Genomic DNA, 22681 nt, shown 5'->3' on the forward strand with positions numbered 1-22681 from the left:
ATTTGGATTCATTTCCTTACTATACATTACTTATCCACTTCCCACTCACCAACTTCTGCTTCCATCCCTTATACCTCTCCAAAGGCATCTTTCAAAGGCACCACCTAATTGGGGAGAGCACTGCTACGCGTAAATCCATTTTCTATTTCTTCAAACACTAAACCTGGAGATCAGAATCTCTTTTCTGCATGATTAATATGCATAAAGGAGAATTGTTCTAACATTTACATCACTTTTGTATGTGACACCTCAGTGCTAGTTCCTCCTTTCCAAGTTCTTCCCTGTTTTCCTTGTTAATCCTTCAAAATAGATTCTATGCTTACTTTGAGATAGCTTTCTAGTGAGAATAGGGATAAAGTAAAGTGGGATAAGCAAATACACAGAAGAAGAATCCTAAGAGTTTGTTTTCCCTGCTTTACTATGTCCACCCAAGCAACATACCAGATCACTCTGGGGAATGGAAAGTCTCTGCCAACAATCTCAGATCTCCATCGGGCTTGCCTCCTAAAGTCACTGCATAACTTGATAGAGGGAACTGAGATGGCTAGATGTTGACATAAATTTGGAAACATATAGAACGTCCCTCATTCCTTTTGCAGCAACTTTAGGGAAACGTTCTATACATAGAATTTTATGTAATGTATTCAACATTTGTATTGGCTTGTGAATCAAATACATGGTGTTTGTCCTGGAGATAATTCTGAAAAACCCAATAAATCTCTGCTTAGTTTTTAGAGTTATGGGTCAGTGACTCCTTTTTTTTGAAAGCAGAAGAGATGCCTCCATCATTTTTTCTATGGTGCTAATTTTGAATTGTGTATGCAATGCACTTATTATTTAGCATCCCTCAAAGTTTCCCATTTAACACTTACGCCTTTCCTTATTGAACTCATTAATATGGAGAAAACGCAGATGCAATTAGATTCTTTTTTGTTTGGTATCTTCTTCTCCCCCCCCCCCCCCCAAGAAAGTGCAATATACATATGCATCAAGATGTACATAATATGGATGCAACTACATTGAGACTGAGTTAGTTGGGTTTGCAGTGTTTTATTAATGTACAAGTAGACGGTAGGATAAGTCCAAATACAGCATGCCACTGCATGAAATTAAAGTGTATTTTTAAAAAGGAAAATATTAGATGCAGGGTCAGAACAATATTGGGCATGTGAGAAAACTTATTATTTCTCTTTATGCAAATAGCAGATTTAGAGAGCAATTTTTGGTGCAAACTGTAGTATATCTGGAAATGTCCTTTCTCCCCCATCTCACGCAGTGGCTGCTTTATCTACTTCCCTTTTTACATTCAAATGATGCAGTTAACAAACATGATTAGAGGCACATCCACACTGCACAATTATAGTGTTATTGTTTCATTTAACTGTCATGGCTCTATCCCGCGGAATCCTGGAGTTGGCGATTTGGGAAGAGGTTATAACTAAGTAGTGTGAATGGGTCCCAGGTGCTGATGTCTCCCTGTCCTCATTCTTCCCTTTCCTATGTCAGTAATGGCTAATAGGCCTGCTTCTCTGTTTTTGTTAGTTTTCTCCAAATTTTCAAGTTCAGACTGGCATTTTTAGATTCTCCAGGATTTGAAAGAGTTGAGTATATTTATTCTGGAGAAAAGATGATAAAGAGGCAATATAATAGCTATCTACAAATAAGCGAAGGGCTATCATACATAAGTGTGGAGCAATTTATTTTTCTAGTGCTCCAACAGTGGGTTTAAATTACAAGAAACAAATTTAATGAAACATTAGGAATTCCTGCTGGTGTAAGCTTTTTGACATTGCCTCAGAATGGAGCAAACTCTTCTTCCTTGGAGGTTTTTTAAACAGAAGCTGGATAACAAGCTGATAACCTATTAGGGGTTTTGTATCTGGAGAGAGCCAGTCGAGATAACTTTTCACATCATCTTAAGTATTAGGGAGAACTTCCTGATGGTAAGAGTTGTTTGACGATGGAATAAACTGCCTTGGAAAGTTTTTAAACGGAGGCTAGATGGCCATTTGTTGGGAGTGCTTGAATTCCTGCATTGATTTTTTTATTGTGTCAGAAGCAACTTGAGGGTACAGTTATAACGTATTTAAAAACACAAACAAAGTTAAAAACTTTGTATTATACTAAATATCCTTTGACCAGAAGCTGGCCACTTGGAATGCCTCTGGTGTCGCTGTGAGAAGGTCCTCCATTGTGCATGTGGCAGGGCTCAGACTGCATTGTAGTAAGTGGTTTGTGGAGCCTCTTCTCCACACTCCACTTGGGAGCCTTATTTCTGAAGTTTGGCTCTGCACCTTGTGCTGTCAGAGGGCAGTCAGTTCAGCGCCTTCCAAGTCACCCAGTTTTCTGTGTGCTCAGGAGTGAGTCTCATTCAGTATCAGCCACATATTGAGGTTCTGGGTTTTAGCCTGCCACTTTTGGACTCTAGCTTGCTGAGGTGTTCCTGCAAGGATCTCTGTAGATCTTAGAAAGTGCTTTCTTGATTTAAGGCATTGGAGTGCTGGCGGATATCCAAACAGAGGATGGGCCAGAGATGTCACTACCTTGGTCCTTTGCTACTTCCTGATGGATGACAGGCGGTGCAATACCGGCTAAACAGTATAATTTCTCCAGTGTTGTGGGGCGTAGACATGCTGTGATAATGCAGAATGTCTTGTAAAGAGCCACATCCACTGTTATAACATGATGAGATGTGTTCCACACTGGGCATGCGTATGGGTCCCTTCCAGCTATTATGTCTATGATCTCTGGATTCTGTGATCCTACAATAATAAACAATTATTTGAAGGGACTATTTATTCTAATAATTGCTTTTTGTAATGTCTGAGTTTTTGATGTGGTAACAAAAGGAAAGCCACAATTTCAAGATGGAAAAAGTACCTTAGGGTTTCAGGAGTATTTCCAATTGAACTCTAAGCAGCTCTCAAAAATGGCATATGGTTATGGAACTTGCACATTGTTTTTAATTGCCCTATACTTGTTTTGTGATATTTTGTACTGATGTTGTTCACCGCTTTGAGTCGCCTGAGGGCTGAGAAAAGCAGTATAGAAATAAAGTAAATAAATAAATAAATAAACTTCCTCAATGTTTCCTATTCCCCCCCCCCCCCCGCAACTGTACAGTATTCACTATGTACATAAGGCAATTTCCTCCCAGCCTCTAATGCCCTCCCTTCCAAAGTGTCTGAGATGGCTTAACCACATAGTGAGCCATTATGCAAAAATGACCTGCCACACCACAGGGAACAATTCAGAGTGGCTTCCGTGGGGCACCAGCTCCAAGACTTTTCAGTTTTAATTGACATTTGGTGGCTGAAGCTTAATTAAGGCAGGAAATTATTTTAACTTATTTTGATTACTGTTTTATAAACATATGTATTTCCCACCTGTTTCCAAACACGTGATCACTTGGCAGTGTGTAATATAAATTGCATAGAACGTTTGCATACATACTTGCTTGTTTTACTTTGGTCTTTTCTACAATTTTGCCCATATAGAATTTCTCCAAAAGGCATATGCTTGCTCCAGTTACACAAACACATTTCTACACTATCAGGATCTCCCTTGGATGGTTGAAAGAAAAGGGAGCATTCAATCAACTCTTCTGATTATCTGTTTTTATGTACACAACTGCCCATAAACATTCTGAATGCAGGAGAATATATTTTACTGTTTGTGACATTACACATACGTTTTAAAAGAGTTAAATTTTATAATGGTTGTAGGGTTCAGGCACAGAAGGTGTTCCATTCATGAAATGTGTTCTCCATTAAGCAATGGCTCCTACTTTTCTAAGTAGCATTTTCAGGGGAATGGACTGCCATGGAAATGAAGGGACAGGGAAGTCTGCTCAGTAACTCACTTCTACATCTGAACTCAAGCCAAATTTTTCCACTGGCCAAGTGAGTACAGAATGAACATTTCCTCAAATAGCAAGAACAATCAGCAGTATTAGCTGTATCTTATGCATAATAAAGCAGCAGTGGTATACATTTTTGTGGACCCCAGGTTCATTTAAGTCTGTCAAAAAATATAGAAAGCCAGTGTACTACAGGTTGAACATCGCTTATCCGAAATTCTGAAATACTCCAAAATCCAAACTTGTACACGTAAGTGGCTAAGACAGTGCCTCCTTTGTTTTCTGATGGTTCTATGGACACAAACTTTGCTTCATGCACAAAATTATTTTATTATATTGTACGAAATTACCTTCAGCTCTGTGCATGAAAACCTATGTATTAAAATAAAATATAGTAATACCTGTGCATAGCCTGTAGACTATGCACTACACGCATATATATGAAACATATAGGAATGTCATGTATAGACTTGGGTCTCAACTCCAAGGTATCTCATTATGTATATGCAAGTATTCTCAAATGGCCCAAAATTCCAAAATATGGAAAACATTTAATCCCAAGTATCTCGGAACCTGTATAATGATTTGAAATTTGGCTAGAACTCTCTGATAATTGTATTTTGTGTGTTAGCACCTTTGAGTGCTTGTGAACAGCCCGAGTCCCTTTGGGAGATGGTAACAGGATATAAAGAAAGTTAATAAGTATTATTATTAATATTATTGTGTTCTTGCACGCTATTTCCAATTTATAGCAACCGAGCTTTTCTGACAAAATGGCAAGGCTTGTGTTTTCCTTTTTCTGGGGCTAAGACTGTGCCTCTTGCCCAGTTATCTAGTGAGTTTCAATAGCTAAGTGTAAACCATGGAAACCCAGGGAGTGTGCTTGGATAATGGCAAACCTCATTTGAATACACCTTGCCACTAAAAATCTAGGATAGTTATTACCAAAGTCAGAATCAACATGAAGGTGCTTAGGAATAAACATACATTGGATTGTGCTAAATATGGACAACACGCTTACACATTATAGGTGAAATTTAGGGTGTTGCTTCCTTGCTGAAAGTCCAACATCTGTTGTGCTAGTCGTCAAAAACATATTTTCCATCTCCTGCTACTACTTGTAGGTCTACTTGAAAATAGGAGTTGGCACTTTTAATTTACTAGGTAAAGTGTGTGTGTGTGTGTGTTTACAATGGGCCCTGAGGTCTTCTAACTTATCTTTTTGAAGGAAGAAAAATAGCGGTGATACTTTTCACACCAACTTGGCCCTTCAGAGCCAAGTTCATAGGAAACAGGTGGCATGTCTTTAGTTCATTGTTGTTTTGTGCCTCCAAGTCGTTTCTGGTTTATGGGGACCCCAAGGTGTTTTCTTGGTAAAGTTTCTTCAGAGAGGGTTTACCATTGCTTTCCTTTGAGGCTGAGAGTATGTGACATGCCCAAAGCCACCCAGTGGGTTTGAGCAGACATTTGAACTCTAGTCTCAGGATTGTAGGCCAGTTCTCAACCCACTACACCATGCTGTCCTTTATTATAAAGTGATATATTTTGGTGAAGAGCAAAATCTGTATGCTCTTGTGAATTTTTTTTGTCCTGTTAATGGGACCCTGTAAAACGAATGCAGTGTGACACCACTTCAACTGCCATAGTTCAGTGCTATGGGGTCCTGGAATTTGTAGTTTAGTGAGGCACCAGCACTCTTTGGCAGAGAAGTCTAAAGGAATTGTCAAATTACAACCCCCATGATTCCACAGCCTTGACCCATGGCAGTAAAAATGTTGCTGAATTCCATTTATTCTACAGTATAGATGTACCCCTGTATGGAGGGGGAGGTTAGGAGCATGCTCTCTCCCTTGGAGAACCTTTGCTTGTCTTCTGAGCACCAGCAGAATTACAATGGCACAGCTTTAACTGCCTTCAAACAAAGGCAGTCTTGTTAAGTTGGCTTTAACCATTGGCTCAAAACTATGGAATCATGGGACTTGTAGTTTTGACAAGTGCCTTACCCTTTTTTACCAAAGTGTGCTAGAACCGAACTAAATGCCAAAATCTGTTCATTCTACAGTATTGAATGTACCCCTGTATGAAGGAAGAGGTTAGAACCCCCATGATCCTACAGCCTTGACCCATGATCATGGAAACTCCCTTGGAAACTCTTTGCTTGTGTCCTGAGCATCTAAATTGCAGAACTAAAATGCAGTGTGCTATCACTTCAACTGCAATGGCTCAATGGAATCTTGGCAGCTGTAGTTTTCAAAGGTCTTTTGCCTTTTTCTGTCAGAGAACTAGTGCTACCCCAAAAGCGTATCACAGCTAGAGCTGTCAAACTTGAGGCCCTCCAGATCTTTGGGGCCCCACCTCCCAGAAGCCCTAGCGAGCATGTTCAATGGTCAGGTATTATGGGAGTTGAGGTCCAAAACACTTGGAAGGCCACAGGTAAACATAAATATGTAAAAGGATGCCACAAGGAAGCGGGAACAGGCTATTTTGCTGCTGTCCTGGAAACTAAGACTTGGAGCGATCGGTTCAAATTATAGGAATGTTCACCTGCACATTAGGAAGAACTTCCTGACTGTATGACCTGTTGAAGAGTGGAACTCTCTGCTTTCAGAGTGTGGTGGAGGCCCCTTCTTTAGAGACTAAAAGTGGCTGGTTGGCCATCTTTTGGGAGTGTGCTTTTCCTGCATGGCAGGGGATTGGACTAGATGGCCATGTTATTCTATGTTTGGCACCACTATCATAGACTATGATTGTCTTCCAAGGGTGGAGTTTTGGTGGTGGGTCCATAAGTGACTGTAGAGGCCTATTCTGGATCTGCAGTCTTCCACAGTGAGAACATAGATTTCCAGGTAGAAGGTGCCAGCAGTAAAGAATTGATGGGATCATAAACCTGCAAAGGTAGTGGAAAATGAACATGAAAAAATACTGTGGGACTTTCGAATCCAGACTGATGAAGTTTTGGAACACAATACACCAGACATCACGATTATGGAAAAGAAAAAAGTCTGGATTACTGATGTCGCCATACCGGGTGACAGTCGCATTGAGGAAAAACAACAGGAAAAACTCAGCCGCTATCAACACCTCAAAATTGAACTGCAAAGGCTCTGGCATAAACTAGTACAGGTAGTCCCAGTAGTCATTGGCGCACTGGGTGCCGTGCTAAAAGATCTCGGCCAGCATTTGGAAACAATAAACATTGACAAAATCACGATCTGTCAACTGCAAAGGGCCACCTTACTCGGATCTGCACTCATCATCAGAAAATACATCACACAGTCCTAGACGCTTGGGAAATGTTCGACTTGTAATTTTGTGATACGAAATGCAGCATATAAATCTCGTTTTCTGTGACATACTGTACTTTTATGTCAATAATAATAATAATAATAATAATACTGGCACAAGCCAGTAAAGGTGGTCCCAGTGGTGATCGGCACACTGGGTGCAGTGCCTAAAGACCTTGGCCTGCACTTAAACACAATCGGCGCTGACAAAATTACCATCTGTCAGCTGCAGAAGGCCACCTTACTGGGATCTGCATGCATTATTCACCGATACATCACATAGTCCTAGACACTAATACAACACGCAGCAGAGTGTCTGCTGTAGACTCATCTTGTTGTGTTTCAAATAATAATAATAATAATAATAATAATAACAACTTTATTCTTATATCCCACCTCCATCTCCGTGAAGGGACTCAGGGCAGCTTACATGGGGACCAAATCCAATATAAACAAAAGTTACAAGTAAAACAATTAAAAACATATTACAATAAAATGTATTAAAACAGAAAAACCAATAAAATTTAAGACAGCATAAACAGAACCTAAATATTGAACAACCAAAAGCTGAGAAAAGTAGGCATGTGCAGAGTTGAGACTAATAGGGCAGGACAAGGGCTTGTGCCAGTGCAACCAGTAGGGCGGGGCTGGGAATAAAGTGCTATAGATCCTACCAAAGAATTAGGGCTAGGCAGACTTAAAGCAGTAGCTAACCATTATTCAAAGGCACATTGGAACGTCCAAGTCTTCAAGTGTTTCCGGAAGGTGGACAGGGTGAGGGCTAATCTATGAGTACATAAGCGTACTTTTTTGGGCACTGATAAAAACATTTCTAAAGTTCTGCTGCTTTTATGTACTTGCAAATCTGTTTCCTGACAAAATGGAGATTGCAGGGTTATTCAGTCTAACAACTGAAAACATTGCCTAGCATAATTATATTTGGTTACAAGAGGAGATTCTGCTCTAAAGAGGTTATGTTCTCGAATAGTCGTGACAAGGGCTTGATTGAGGCACTTTCCGATTGGTATCATTTTTTGGGGCCTCTTCGAAATCCATACTGCAACCCCCATGATTCCACAGTGGTGCCAAATATAATATCTCCCCAAAGGGACTCAGGGTGGTTTACAGACACAAGTAACACAGTGGCAAATTACTTATTGCCAAACCCCATTCATTCCAGGGTGTGAAGGTGGGAAGAGAGGTGCCCGCTTTCTCCTGAGCATCTTGGCTTCCCAGGTTTCCCCAGCACACAATAGCAATGTCAAAGGCAGGCAGAGGGGGCTTCCCTTCCCTTTGCTTGCTTGCTTGCTTCCTTCCCTCCCTCCTTCCTTCCCTAACCCTTGCTGGAGGCGCAGATTTGTCAGAGCCATTCAGTCGAGACTGATGATGATCGCAGCAGATGGGCTGGATTTTTGACAGCCCCCGATCCTAAGCAGGAGAGAGAGAGAGAGAGAGAGAGAGAGAGAGAGAGAGAGAGAGAAAGAGTGTGTGTGCATGGATTAATAGGCCCATAGCCGCGGAGGCAGGCAGCAGAGGAGGAAGAGGAGGAGGCACACACATACACAGAGAGAGAAAGCGCAGCCCCTTGCCTTCCCTCCCCAAACACATGCGAAGCGGCCTCAGCAGCGCCAGCAGCAACACAACAAAGCGCACACACAGAGAGAGAGAGAGAGCTAGGGAGAGATGCTAGGAGCTGCCCCGCTTTGGCCATGGGGTGCCCAAGGGACGGGCCCTGCTTCTGCTTCTGCCTCTCTCGCCTGAGTCCAGGAGGGCTCCCCCCAGGATTATAGATCCCCTCGATCGTGGAAGGATGCCCCTTCGCTGCCGAGCAGGTAAGCCAGCCAGCCAGAGGAGACGGGCCCACCTTCACCTGCGCCTTCCTCCAGGAAGATCCACCTCCGCCTTCTCTTCCCTTCCACTTAGATCTGGAGACGAAGGAGGGAAGGGCAGCCCAATGCTGCCTGCCTCTCTCTGTCTCCCAAAACAAGGGCCTTCCTTCCTTCCTTCCTTCCTGGGAAACTTCCTCCTGGCGCTTGTTTTCCCTTCTCAGGTGGAGGCGGGCGGAGAGAGCCCTGACCTCTTCCCAGTCGCTGAGGTTTGCTTGTTGTTGTTTTTTTTTAAAAACACTAGAGGATCCCAGTTGCTGATATCCGCCCACGTGTTTTGCTCTCTCTTTAACCTTCCTTCAAACTAAGTGTCTCCTTAAGTTGGTCCTCCTGCATAAGGTGCATCTGCACTGGGGAAGGAATGCAGTGTGGCACCTCTTTTATTATTCTAGTCTTATCATTTTATTGTTTTATGATACCTGCCTTCAAAGGAACTCTCTTGCTAAGTTGATTGGCAGGAAGGAAGCGCACCTGTGGGTGCAAATGAATCCAGTTTGACCACTTTTTTTATTATATTATTCTATGTATCTTTCTATATCATCATCATCATAATTACATTTTACCTGCTTTCAAACTAACTGCCTTAAGTTGGCTAGCAGGAGGGAAGCGCACCTGTGGGTGCAAATGAATCCAGTTTGACGCCACTTTTCTTTTTCATTTTATTTATATTCTATTATTCTCTTATTATATCCAGTTTGACACCATTATTATTATTATTATTATTATTATTATTATTATTATTATATTTTAACTGCCTTCAAACTGTCTTGTTAAGTTGGCTAAGAGGAGGGAAGCGCATCTGTGAGCGCAAATGAATCCAATTTGACACCACTTTTATTTTTTATTTATATTCTATTATATCTAGTTTGACACAACTTTTATTTTATTTTATTATATTATTCTATGTATCTATATCATCATCATTATTATATTTTACCTGCTTTCAAACTAACTGTCTTGAGTTGGCTAGCAGGAGGGAAGCGCACCTGTGAGCGCAAATGAATCCAGTTTGATACCACTTTTTATTTATATTCTATTAAACCCAGTTTGAAACCATTTTATTTTATTTTTATTCTATTATTCTATGTATCTATCTGTATCACCATCATTATTTTACCTGCTTTCAAACAAACTGTCCTATTAAGTTGGCCAGCAGGAGGAAAGCACACCTGTGGGTGCAAATGAATCCAGTTTGATACCACTTTATTTTTCTTATATTATTCTATCATTATTGCTATTGTTATTATTATATTTTACCAGCCTTCAAACAAATTGTCTTGTTAAGTTGGCTAGCAGGAGCGAAGCGCACCTGTGGGTGCAAATGAATCCAGTTTGATGCCACTTTTATTTTTATTTTATATATATTCTAGTCTATTCTATTTATTACTACTACTACTATGTTTTACCTGGTTTCAAACTGTCTTGGTACATTGGCTATCAGGAGGGAAGTGCATCTGTGGATGCAAATGAATGCAGTTTGATGCCACTTTAATTTTTTTTACTTTAATTATATTATTATTATTATTATTATTATTATGTTTTACCTGCTTTCAAATTCCCTGTCTTGCTAAGTTGGCCAACAAGAGAAAAGCGTACCTGTGAGCACATCTACACTGTTGAATGAATCCAGTTTGATGCAACTTTTATTTTATTTTTGATTCTATTTAAAAGTAAGGTAAAGGTTTCCCCTTGACATTAAGTCTAGTTGTGTCTGACTCGGGGTTGGTGCTCATCTCCATTTCTAAGCCAAAGAGATGGTGTTGTCCGTAGACACCTCCAAGGTCATGTGGCCAGCATGACTGCATGGAGCGCTGTTACCTTCCCGCTGGAGTGGTACCTATTGATCTATTCACATTTGCATGTTTTCGAACTGCTAGGTTGGTAGATGCTGGGGCTAATAGTGGGAGTTCACCCTGTTCCCTGCATTCAAACCGCTAACCTTTTGGTCAGCAAGCTCAGCAGCTCAGCAGTTTAACCTGCTGCTCCACCAGGGGCTCCTTGATTCTATTTATCTATTATTATTCTAGTTATTATTGTATTATTATATTATTATTATGTTTTATTACTTTAGTCATCTGCCTTCAAACTAACTGTTTTGCTAAGTCGGCTGGTAGGCGGAACTTAGGCCCCTACACAGTAGAATGAGTGCAATTATTTTATTCTGTATTTATTATTATTATTATTATTATTATATTCATTACTATTATTATTTTATTTTATTTTATTTTACCTGCCATCAAAGTATGGTAACTGTCTTGTTAAGTTGGCTGGTAGGCAGACTGTACACCTGTAGAATGATTTCAGTTTTACATCACTCCTGCTTCCTTATTTCATTTTTTTCCTGTTACTATTTTTACTATTTTGTTCTATTAGTACTATTATTCTATTCTTTTATTTTACCTGCCTTCAAACTGACTATCCTGTTGACTGATAAACACCTGTGGTTGTACGCGCATCACCTTTGGAGACAGTCTGTGGGTGCATCTTCCTTGTAGAATTAATAGAGTTTGATACTACTTTAACTGCCATGGTTTCATGCTATGGAATCCTGGGAGTTGTAGTTTCATGAAGCACCAGTACTCTTTGGCAGAGAAAGCTAAGGCCTTGTAAGCTGCAACTTCTGGCAGAAAAGGCTAAAGCTTACAGTGGCTAAATAATGCCAGACTGCACTCATTCTATATAGTGTAGAGCAGGCATGGGCAAACTTTGGCCCTCCAGGTGTTTTGGACTTCAACTCCCATAATTCCTAACAATCGGCTGTTAGGAATTGTGGGAGTTGCAGTCCAAAACACCTGGAGGGCTGAAGTTTGACCATGCTTTGTGTAGAGGCATCCTGTGCCTGTATGTGCAATGCATCGGGGATGGTCTGTGTGGACATCTACACAGTTAAGTTCCACCTCAACTGCCATGGTACAAGGTTATGGAAACCTGTTGGTTGTATTTGGTCAAACTGCAGCTCCCATGATTCCATAGCATGGAACCATGGCAATTACAGTGGTGTCAAACTCCATTAAGTCTACAGTGGAGATGCACCCTGGATCTCCAAATCCCCTGCCAATGGTTGAACGGTTCATGCCCAAGCTGAACCATTTTTGCCACGAACATGGAAAAGCAGCAGCACTGGCTGCCAAAGTTTTTCTGGCCTGAACAGGAGTGGCTTGTCATGGAGCATTAGTGGGAGTGGGAGGCCAGGGAGAGAAAGGCCCCCCAGACAGCTGCCACTGGGGTCCTTTGAGGATCGGGATTAGGTGGCCTGATTTGGTTTCAGAGAAATCAGGGAAACCCTTGCTTGTGTCAACTTGCTTCTGCTGCTGCTTTAGTTCTCTCCAACTTTTGGCAGCTCCCCTAAGTGCCCCTCCTCCTTGCACGCCTCCGTCTCTTGCCCTTCCTTTTCATTTCCCTCTCCAAACGCCTGCTGGGTGATCCTAAGATCCCTGCTCCTTCTGGCCCCGGCCTTTCTGTCCCTTCTGCTTCTGTTACTCTTTCCCCCTCTCTTCCTGCTGCTCCCCTTGCCCTTTCCCCTTGCCGCTTTCTCTCTTTTCTCTGTTCTTTTCTGCCATCCCTGCTCTGCTGTCCCATCTGCTGCCGCCCCTTCTTTGGTCACTCCTCCTCTTCCCCCCCCCCCCTTTTTTGCTGCTGTTGCTGAGAAAGGAGCCCTGCAATTGTATGCCCTGTTGCTACTGGCAACTGCATGTACCGAATTGCTACGCATCCATAAGCAGCTTAATTCTGATTGATGGCATAGAAATATGATCTTTTCTAGCATGGGGCCGGGGGAGAAGAGACCCTTGGGTTGGTGTGAGTGTTTCTGTATTGTTTCCCGGGACTCAAGATTTCTAAATTTTGGTGGGAGGTTAAAACCAGAGGCTTCCTCCTTGTGCTCTGGTTTGTCTCTGCACTCGGTGTGGTTGCAACGTATCTTTATCCCTGTGCTTCATTATCTATGCTTCTGTTGTTTCGGCTAAATGAAGCTTTTCAACTGAATGTACTTCTGTGCTTGGGCACTGAAACCGACCTCTTCTACTGACCCAGAAGGATTCTTGAAAGCTCTCCGGAAGCAATTTGTAAAGGAGCCAGTTTGCGGCAGATAAAAGAAATATTAATTTCCCTTTCTTTGCCTATCCCAATTCACTTGCTTTTAAAAATTGATTAAACTTTTTTTCCCTAAGCAAAGATGAGGTATGAAAGAGAAGAATTAATTACTTACACACACACACGTATCTCTCTAGGTCCAAAAACTGGCCTACTAAATCTGCAAGCGCTGTTTTTTTGGTGGATGAATCAGTTATTTCTGTCTTCATCTTTGATGCCTTTGAGTATTCCAGAAGTAATTGACAAGTTTCTGTTGTACTGAATTCAGATTCATTGCTGCCAGGGAATGCAATCTGAGCTAAGTAAGCAATACCACTTGATTGTGTTGTGATCATTGTACACGAAAAACATCACTCGATGTGTTCAAACGTCTACTGGTTGAAGTGCTAAAGGCACAACTGTAACTTTATACAATGCTACCCTCTGAGGTTTTGTGCTTAAGCTTCCCAACAGACAACTTTTGTAAGTAGCACAAACACTGAATATTTCAGTGCAACTGTGCTGAATCGTTTGGGAGCTCCTTGGTACCGAATACAAAAGAAAGCCCTTAAATAACAGACACCCACAGAGAGAAGCGCAATTCTTTAATAGTTGATGTAGCATTTTATTGAGAGCATAGTTACAAGTGATAGAAAATTTGAAATGTGTATTGAGTTTCTCCCAACGAGTGCAGTTAAGCACAAAATACGATGATGATGGCATTACTGCTACTGCTTGATTATATAAAATGGTTTTTATTGTGAGAATTGGAAACCTGCAATTCTGAGGGTAGTAGTGTTGTTATGAATGAAAAGGGCCAGAATGCCTTCCTGGACCTAATTTCTTTCTTGGCCACCAGAACATTTTGGAAAACTGCATTCATTACCATTTGGGAAATTCAGGAATCTTTTGGGAAGGCATGTCCTTATTAGAGATCGTAACTTTTTGTAAAGTATGATCTTCCTGAGAAGACTTAAAAACTCGCTTGAGTCAACCTTCTCCTTAGTGGTAAATATCCACTAGTATTCATGCAAGGCAATTAGGTTTCTCAGCTGTTAGACTGATGTACCAAGATATTTATTTGAACTGTTAGGAACAAAGATATGCTAATGCACAAAAACGGCCCAGTTTCAGAACTGTTCTTCTTAGTTGCCCAAAAAATTTACTCTCCTTTAAAACATTTTGCTTCTTTAACAGTAACATAATAATACACTATTTATATTTCGCCCTTCTTCCCTAGGGGACTCAGAGCGGATTACAGCATTTACATATATAAGCAACCATTCAATGCCTTTTACAATCATATATGCTGAGACACACAAACACAAACTTTCTCAGTTCATTTTTGGCTTCTGGGGGCGGTGGTGATCTCTGTCTCTGGGGAAGTTCTTTCTCCTTTTTTTCTAAGCCAAGGAGCCTGTTTTGTGGGATTGCCTCTGAAGACTGCCCTGAAGCTTCAGCTACTCCAACGCTTGGCTGCCAGGTTGCTTATGGGAGCGGGGTACAGGGAGGATACAACTCCCCTTTTACACCAGGTCCACTAGCTGCCTATTAGCATCCAGGCACAATTCAAAGTCCTGGTCTTAACCTATAAAAGCCCTAAATGGTTCCGGCCCAGTTTACCTGTCTGAACGCATCTCCCTCTATGAACCATCAAAGTCCTTAAGATGATCCGGTGAGGCCCTGCTCTCAGTTCCACCATCATCGCAGTTGCGTTTGGTGGGGATGAGAAACAGGGCCTTCTCTGTGGTGGCCCCTCGGCTGTGCATCTCCATTTCTTATGAGATTAGATCTGCCCCATCCCTCCTGATCTTCCAGAAGAAACTCAAATCCTGGCTGTGGGATTTGAGTTAAAGTAAATATAATACAAGCACTGTAATAGTGTATTGCGAATGAGAGGCTGGTTGCATTCATCACTTCATCATTTGGAATGCAACAAGAGTGAATGGGTTGATGTTTGAAATGAGTGTTAAATTGGAATCAGTGTTATAATTGCACATTGTGAATGAGCCTAGTTTTGGGGACCTCATATCCCTGCTAGTGGTTGCATCTGCACAGTAGAACGAATGCAGTTTGACACCATGAACTTCCATGGCTCAGTGTTATAGAATCATGGGAGTTGTCATGTTACAAAGCCTTCTTTGCCAAAGAGTACTGGTACCTCACCAGTATACAAATCCCAGTATTCTATAGCATTGAGCAAGAATACTTATACTGGTGTCAAAATGCATTAATTCTACAGTGTAGCTGCATCCAATATGAGTACGAAAAGCATAATGCTCTCGTATCAGGTAAGTTTAAAAGCTGAGTTAAGCTAATCAGATCCAACATTTTAGGTGGACTAAATACAATAAGTTGCTAAACTTCCTGACCAAAAGGTTTGCGGTTCAAATCCAAGGAGCGGGGTGAGCTCCTGTTAGGCTCAGCTTCTGCCAACCTAGCAGTTCAAGAACATGCAAATGTGAGTAGATCAATAGGTACCACTTCTGCAGGAAGGTAACAGCTCTCCATGCAGTCATGCTGGTCACATGACCTTGGAGGTGTCTATGGACAACGGCAGCTCTTCGGCTTAAAAATGGAGATGAGCACCGTCCCCAGAGTCAGACATGACTAGACTTAATGTCAGGGGAAAACTTTACCTTTATTTAGTGGAACAACGGGAGCTGGTGTTTGAAAGACTGAATCATGGAGGGATACATTTTTGGTATCCAATACTTAGTAGGCAGTTTTGAGTTGAAAAGCGGTGATGTTGAGTTGGCAACATCGTTAGCTCAGTGTTTCTCAACTTGGGGGTTGGGACCCCCGGGGGGGGGGGGTTGCGAGTGGGCATAATAGGGGTTACCAAAGACCATCAGAAAACACAGTATTTTCTGTTGGTCATGGGGGTTCTGTGTGGGAAGCTTGGCCCAATTCTGTCGCTGGCGGGGTTCAGAATGCTCTTTAATTGGAGGTGAACTATAAATCCCAGCAACGACAACTCCCAAATGTCAAGGTCTATTTTCCCCAAGCTCCACCAGTGTTCACATTTGAGCTTATTGAGTATTTGTGCCAAGTTTGGTCCAGATCCATCATTGTTTGAGTCCACACTGCTCTCTGGATGTAGGTGAACTACAACTCCAAAACCCAAGGCCATTGTCCACCAAACGTTTCCAGTATTTTCTGTTGGTCATGAGATGTTCTGTGTGCCAAGTTTGGTTCAATTGCATTGTTGGTGGAATGCAAAATTCTCTTTGATTGTAGGTTAACTATAAATGACAGCAACTACAACTTCCAAACGACAAAATCAAGCTCCACCACCCCCACTCCTGAAATCCCACCAGTATTCAAATTTGGGCATATGGGATATTTGTGCCAAATTTGGTTCCAGTGGATGGAAATACATCCTGCATAGCAGATATTTACATTACGATTCGTAACAGGAACAAAATTATAGTTATGAAGTAGCAATAATAATAATAATAATAATAATAATAATAATAATAATTATTATTATTATTATTATTATTATTATTATTATTATGTGACTGGGTGTCATCACAACATGAGGGACTGTATTAAGGAGTTGCGGCATTAGGACGGGTTAGAACCACTGTGTTAGCTGCTGTGTTGAAGCAAATATCTTGCAAGGGTCCCTAACACTCTTAGATGCCCTTCTTATAAATATTCTCTTCTAGGGGAAAGGCGCTAAGAGGAAAATATTCTAAAGATTGTTTCCTTTTCTCAACATTATGGAGGAGAACGAGGTGAGAGAGGGACAGGGAATCACATGTTGTCCAGTTTCAGGGCTGAGTTTTGTGTATGTATCTGCAGGAAAGAAGAGGGAAAAGGGCAACTGTGTCTGGAACAGTGCTCTAATTCCTGTAGCAGCTCATTGCACACTTACAGACTCCAAGAAATATGTTTGCCCAGGTAGTAGTTAAATCAGACCAGTTCAGTCATGTGCAAAAGTTTCTGTTGTTCCAAAAACATTCACAATTGTTCTTTGTCTGATTATTACATTAGGGAAAACAATAGGTTGCAGGCATTCTTTCCCTTGGGGATTTGGTTGCTTGATGTTTATTTTTCCAATATTTACCCAGCCCTAGATATTTTTCTCTTCCCTCCTTCTCTTTTGGAACTGGGAGAAAAGGGGAAATAAGTAGACCAAGGATTGAGGGGAGTGATTGATTTGAAGTTGTATCTGTTTAGGTAATGGACAAAACATATTAGCGGTCATATGGATGATTGGATGGGTTATTCAATTTAAGGGAAGTTTTGGAATAATGGGGCAATTGAAGGAAGATATAATTGGTGTGGAGCAGGACCACTTTGGCAATTAAATAGGGTAAATTAATTTAAGAGGATGCGGTTTGGGGTGGTCTAGAGGTGTACTGCAAATTATATGAAGGATTTATGTGGATGGAAAATTAGATGGCCTGCTTTCTTATACGTTTTCAGTTCTAGCCATTGTTTCTGTATTGACATCTATATATGTAAAATTAGTATTTGCACAAGAAAACTTTATGCACACCTCTGTCTCTGTAGCTTGTATTTCTTTATGCAGCAGTGGGCCTGAACTCAGCATACATTGTTTTGGCCTTTGCCTTCATAACAAAAATAGCTTAAAGAGCAAACAGACTATGGCATGGATCCCAATGTCTGTCATCTTAACTCAAATCAAGTAGGAGATACTTTGAAACATCTATCTGTTCCTTATAACCAGTCAGATCATTAGAGAATACAGAGCTAAATAGATATGATAGTCTGATTTAGCATGATATGGCTTCATTTGTTATCTCCAGTTAGCCCTTTTTGCTAATAGAACATTTTGCTGAATAGCAGGCAGGTCATGGCATATTTTTCCTGATAACTCTCCATGAGTCCCCCAAATTGCTTTGAAGCATTTGCGCACCAATCTGTGTGAGCACACCTTCAAGTCACCTGTTGGCGTATGGTGACTCCATGCATTTCGTAGGGTTTTCTACATACAAGGAGTACTCAAGAGGTCATTTTGCCAGGTCCTTCTTCTGAAATATAGCCTACAGCACCTGGAAATTTTTAGTGGTTTCCTGTTCAAGTATGAACCAGGACTGACCCTGCTCAGTTTCCAAGCAGATGGGATCACATGCCTTGGCTTACAGTATTTAGGCCCCATAAAAGTAGATTTTTTAATTCATAGTGATGAGGGCTACAGATTGGTGGGAAAGGTAGTTTATACAAGTGGAAATCTGCTTCATTGAACATCCATTTCCTCATGTTCAGCTTCAGAGGGCATGTACATATACAGAGATACCTGTCCAAACGTAGTTCATAGGGATGAACTAGCTAGGAATTTAAAATCTTCTGGGGAGACCCTGCTCTTGATCCCTCCTTTGTCGCAGGCACGCCTCTTAGGGATGGGACAGAGCTTTCTCAGTGGTGGCTCCGCGGCTATGGAACTCCCTCCCTAGGGATATTAGATTGGCCCCCTCCCTACTGACATTCCAATAATATACAATGAGACACACAAACACAAACAAAGGCAGAGGCTTCTTTCATTTCTGGCTTCTGGAGGCAGTTCTCATCTCTGTCTCTGAGGAGGTGCTTTTCTCTGGTTTAGATAAAAAGAGAGATGCTTCAGCTACCCATCCTCTGGTAATCCAAATGAGATTATTTGAATGACTGCAGTGCATTGTGAATGGGAGTGCGTAAAAATGCAGTCAGTTAAAAATATGCCTGCAAGATTCTTGATTGGAGATGGATGTAAGCTTTGGAAACTTGCTTTGCTACTTTAACTTTCAATTTTGGGCCTGCCTTGCTTTGTTAGGATACTTGGCGTTTTATAGTGTATTTTTTAAGTTGCCAAAATATAGGCTGTCAGGTGTTTAGGAAATAAAATAAATAAATCCTCGTAAGTACAGTTCAGCGGATATTTATTTCCTTAAGTCATGGGCCATGACAGGTTAGTACAAGATCTTTCACAAACACACACAAATGTAAGCAGGATAATGCTTGTTTGGGGGCATGTAATTTAATGCTCTCTTGCTTTGAGCAGCAGGATGACATCTCAGGTGCTTCTTGCATCTTCAAGGATGAATATTTTAGTGTTATTGCACCAGCTATTTGTGTTATAATTAACTGTGATTTTGGCAAAGCATTACAGCACTGCCATTTTCATAGTTGTGTTGACAAAGAAAGAAATTGGCAGAAGTATTGCAATATTTACAGTAATTAAATACACTTATTGCTTGAATGCACATTAACTTAGCTCCAGTTTAGATTTGATTTCTAAAGGTAAATACTGTCTAACTGAAGAGCTAGATGTAATAGGAGATAACATGATGGCATTCTTCCTATGGCATACTACAACTGCGTGTGTGACATGATTTCAAGGACTGCTTTTGTCTCTTCATGTCCCATGTGGTCGGCACATAAAGACAACATCTTGCTCTGATAATCTCATCACAAATATTTGTAGTCCATGTATGCATAAAGACAGACTGGTCCAGTGCTGTCTGAAGCTATTTTTAATCTATTATGTGGAAATACTTATGTAGTTGCTGCACTATTAACATCAGTGAGGTTCAACCCTTGACATTTTTAGCTTGAAGGATTATGTGCCAGGAGATGTGAAAGGCCTCCATCTAAAACCCTGGAGAACCAGTCATTTCAAAGTAGGCAATATTTTTGTCCAGTGTGCTAGATGATCAAACAGATAATTAATTACCAATAATATGATCAAGTGTATGGCAGCATCATATCAAGTTCACCATATACATAGGTATAGATACATAGAGAACCAGCATGGTGTAGCAGTTTGAACATTGGACTACAACTCTGGGGACTAGGGTTCAAATCTCTGCTTAGCCATCTGGGTGATTTTGTTCAAGTCACACTCTCTCAGGTCCCTTCCACATCTGAATAAAATCCCACATTCTCCTTTGAACTGGGATATATGGCAATGAGGACTCAGATATTCCAGTTCAAAGCAGATATTGTTGGTTATTCTGCCTTGATATTCTGGGTTATATGGGCTGTGTGGAAGGGCCCTCAACCTCAAGGGAAAGCAAGAGAAAATCCCTTTGAACAAAATTTGCCAAGAAAACCCCATGTTAGGGTTGTCTTAGGTTGCCATAAGTCAGATACAGTTTGAAGGTACCTACCAAAAACATACAGTTTTATCTTGAGCAAAGGCAGAAGTCATAAGATTTTAATAATTCATTTATAAAATTCTGTTCTGTTAATCATTCATGTATGTATACACATACAGTTAATCTGATTTGTTTAAGTCTGATACTCTGTTTTGACACTCTTGAATTGTTACGATTCTCACCAAATAACACCTTCAAAATCATTAGTGTAGAAGGCAGGATACTTCGTTAAATTCTACATTGGTTGGGATGACAAAACAAATATTTCTTTGGAAATTAAATAATGGATTTTTCCAGTGGCATCTATCTCTGCTTTCATGGTGGAGTACAAAATGAAATTAAATGAAAAATTCTCCGTAGAACAATTTATGTTTTCGATGGTTTGCCAAAGATCTCTTGGCTTATTTTATTAGTTTGCACTGTGCCTGTTGGGAGGCTAATTCAATTCACATGTTGTGGTCTTGCACAGTGATTTCTGCTTTTCTCAGTCAAAATGTTGAGCTTTAGTGCTTTCGATATTGTACATATTGAATTTTCAAGTTTTAGTTTTAGGTTATGTTATTTTATTGGCAGCTCAGTATGCTGCATTCATTTAGTGGATTACCTCAACATTTTGAACATTGTTTATAAGTGATGTGCACAACCTGAAATGATTAGTGTGCTTCCCCACTAGAGATTTTTGTCTCATTTTTAAAGACGCTGAGCGTAATTGATTAAATGAAGTGTTGAACTTGGCCATTGTGGACATACAAGACTGCCAATTCAGGATTCTTTCATGCCCTTAAATTTCCAAGCCAAAGCCTGAGACTGGGGACATTCCTGGTGATATCATTAAGTGTTATGTATTGAGTACCAGCCATAAATGCGCACAGCTTTTTATTCAAACACAGAGAACATGTCTTGCTGTTTGAAAATTAAAATCAGACATTTTAGTTAAGGGACAGTTCTAGAAATGAGGGATTATTCTTTCTTAGTTATTTAGAGAGTTATAAGGACCATCCTGCCTTCCTAGACTTCCTGATGGATGCTGAGTGCATGATGGACTCTGCGTAGGGATTTGGGATGGCTGTCCCGACTACCCAACACAGAGAGAAATTCAAATCCTGGAGCAGGATCTGGACTTCACCCTGTTTTTTTTAAACTTGGGATGCAGATGCATAGAACAGCTTACCCCAGCTTAAATTGTATCAGTGTGCATGCATTTTGTGGATGTACACATGCTAATGCAATTCTACACTGCATTATTTGGCAGTGTAGAAGCATCCTTACTTCTCAGCAGAATGTGAGTACAGAGCAGAGTACAGGGTGAACTCTTACTATTATAACAAGTGAGAAAAAAAAGGAAATGTTCACATTTCTGCAGAGTCTTTGAAAGTGGATGGAACTAATCAACAAAACCTTGCAAATTGTAGCAAGCTGGAACTTGCCTTGAGCTCAACCCACCCAAAGTGGTGAATTTGCATTTACGTGTCCTGCCTGGAGAAGACCTATGAAAATAGAAGACTCTGAGGTCTGACAGTCCTAATAGTTATGCTTTATGTTGTATTGCATAAACCCAGATAAAGACATCTATATGCGTTCCTTATATGTTGGGTGCATTTGCCCCGTGACCCCTGAAATAACGACACAGACAACAAAAGTATGGATTCAGATTTGGGCAACTTTATTAAATGTTACCTATTTAACTTTAACTGAACTAAACTATGTGTCTAGGAACTTGGTGGCCAACCGAGGCAGCGTCCTCGGCTATTTAGTGTGTAATATTTGTGTGCCCTGGATCCCCAGCCGGGCAACCTGAAGGTAAAAGTCTGGAGAAGCCTGTATCAAATTATTGATATCTGCCTCTCTAATTTCTGTGCCAAGTGATGTCCCCTCACCCATTTGCTGACCTCAAGGTGTTTGCTGTGCAATGACCCCCACCCTTAAGGGGTGCCTTGCGTATACCTCCATGTCCGTGTTTTCCTGAGTTATTTATGCCACGGATTGGGGGCAAATGTCTATTTCGCCCCCATCCCCCACCAAGCCCCTTAAAACCTCCTTAATCCCTAACTGCAAATCAGCCAAAAACTGTGAGTTACCCAAATCTGTTAAATGTATACCATCATAACGGTAAAATTGTGTTTTATCGTGCGTAATCTCTTTGTGATGTATGTGAGAACCTCTGCCCCGCGCCAATGCCGTGCGCATGGCTTGGTTCACACGCTTTCTGGCCTTCTCGAGCTTCCTGACATCACCGCCTCCTGGCCACCGGAGGCGTGGAATGATGGCCGACCAAGCAATGTGAACCCGTGGCCATGCTTGCCAGATCTTAAGAATGTCTGCGTGGGCTTGAAGATACAGGGCCCTACCGTTCAGTAGGCCAAGGTCGTTACCTCCGAGATGGAGCACCAAAACGTCAGGAGGGGGCCCGCTCCTGTCCTGGAACAAAAGGGATCAAACCGTCCCAACGAAGGCCCCGAACACCCTTCCACT

The 22681-nt window shown here is 41.1% G+C and overlaps 1 protein-coding gene across 4 annotated transcripts in view; it reads left to right on the top strand.

The window, feature by feature from the left end:
• NCKAP5 (NCK associated protein 5) overlaps positions 1 to 22681 on the top strand; it is a 797184-nt gene that overhangs the window by 274863 nt on the left and 499640 nt on the right. Inside the window, exon 1 of one of the 4 annotated variants that reach the window (XM_067473061.1) lies at positions 8427 to 8975. The exons of the other annotated variants lie outside the window; for them this stretch is intronic. The gene's annotated coding sequence lies outside the window, so the exon portion shown is untranslated. Of the gene's footprint in view, positions 1 to 8426; positions 8976 to 22681 lie in introns of those variants that run through there. 4 annotated transcript variants of the gene reach the window in all.

The sequence above is a fragment of the Anolis sagrei genome, chromosome 1 (genome assembly GCF_037176765.1).
Source record: "Anolis sagrei isolate rAnoSag1 chromosome 1, rAnoSag1.mat, whole genome shotgun sequence".
Taxonomy (NCBI): Eukaryota; Metazoa; Chordata; class Lepidosauria; order Squamata; family Dactyloidae; genus Anolis; species Anolis sagrei.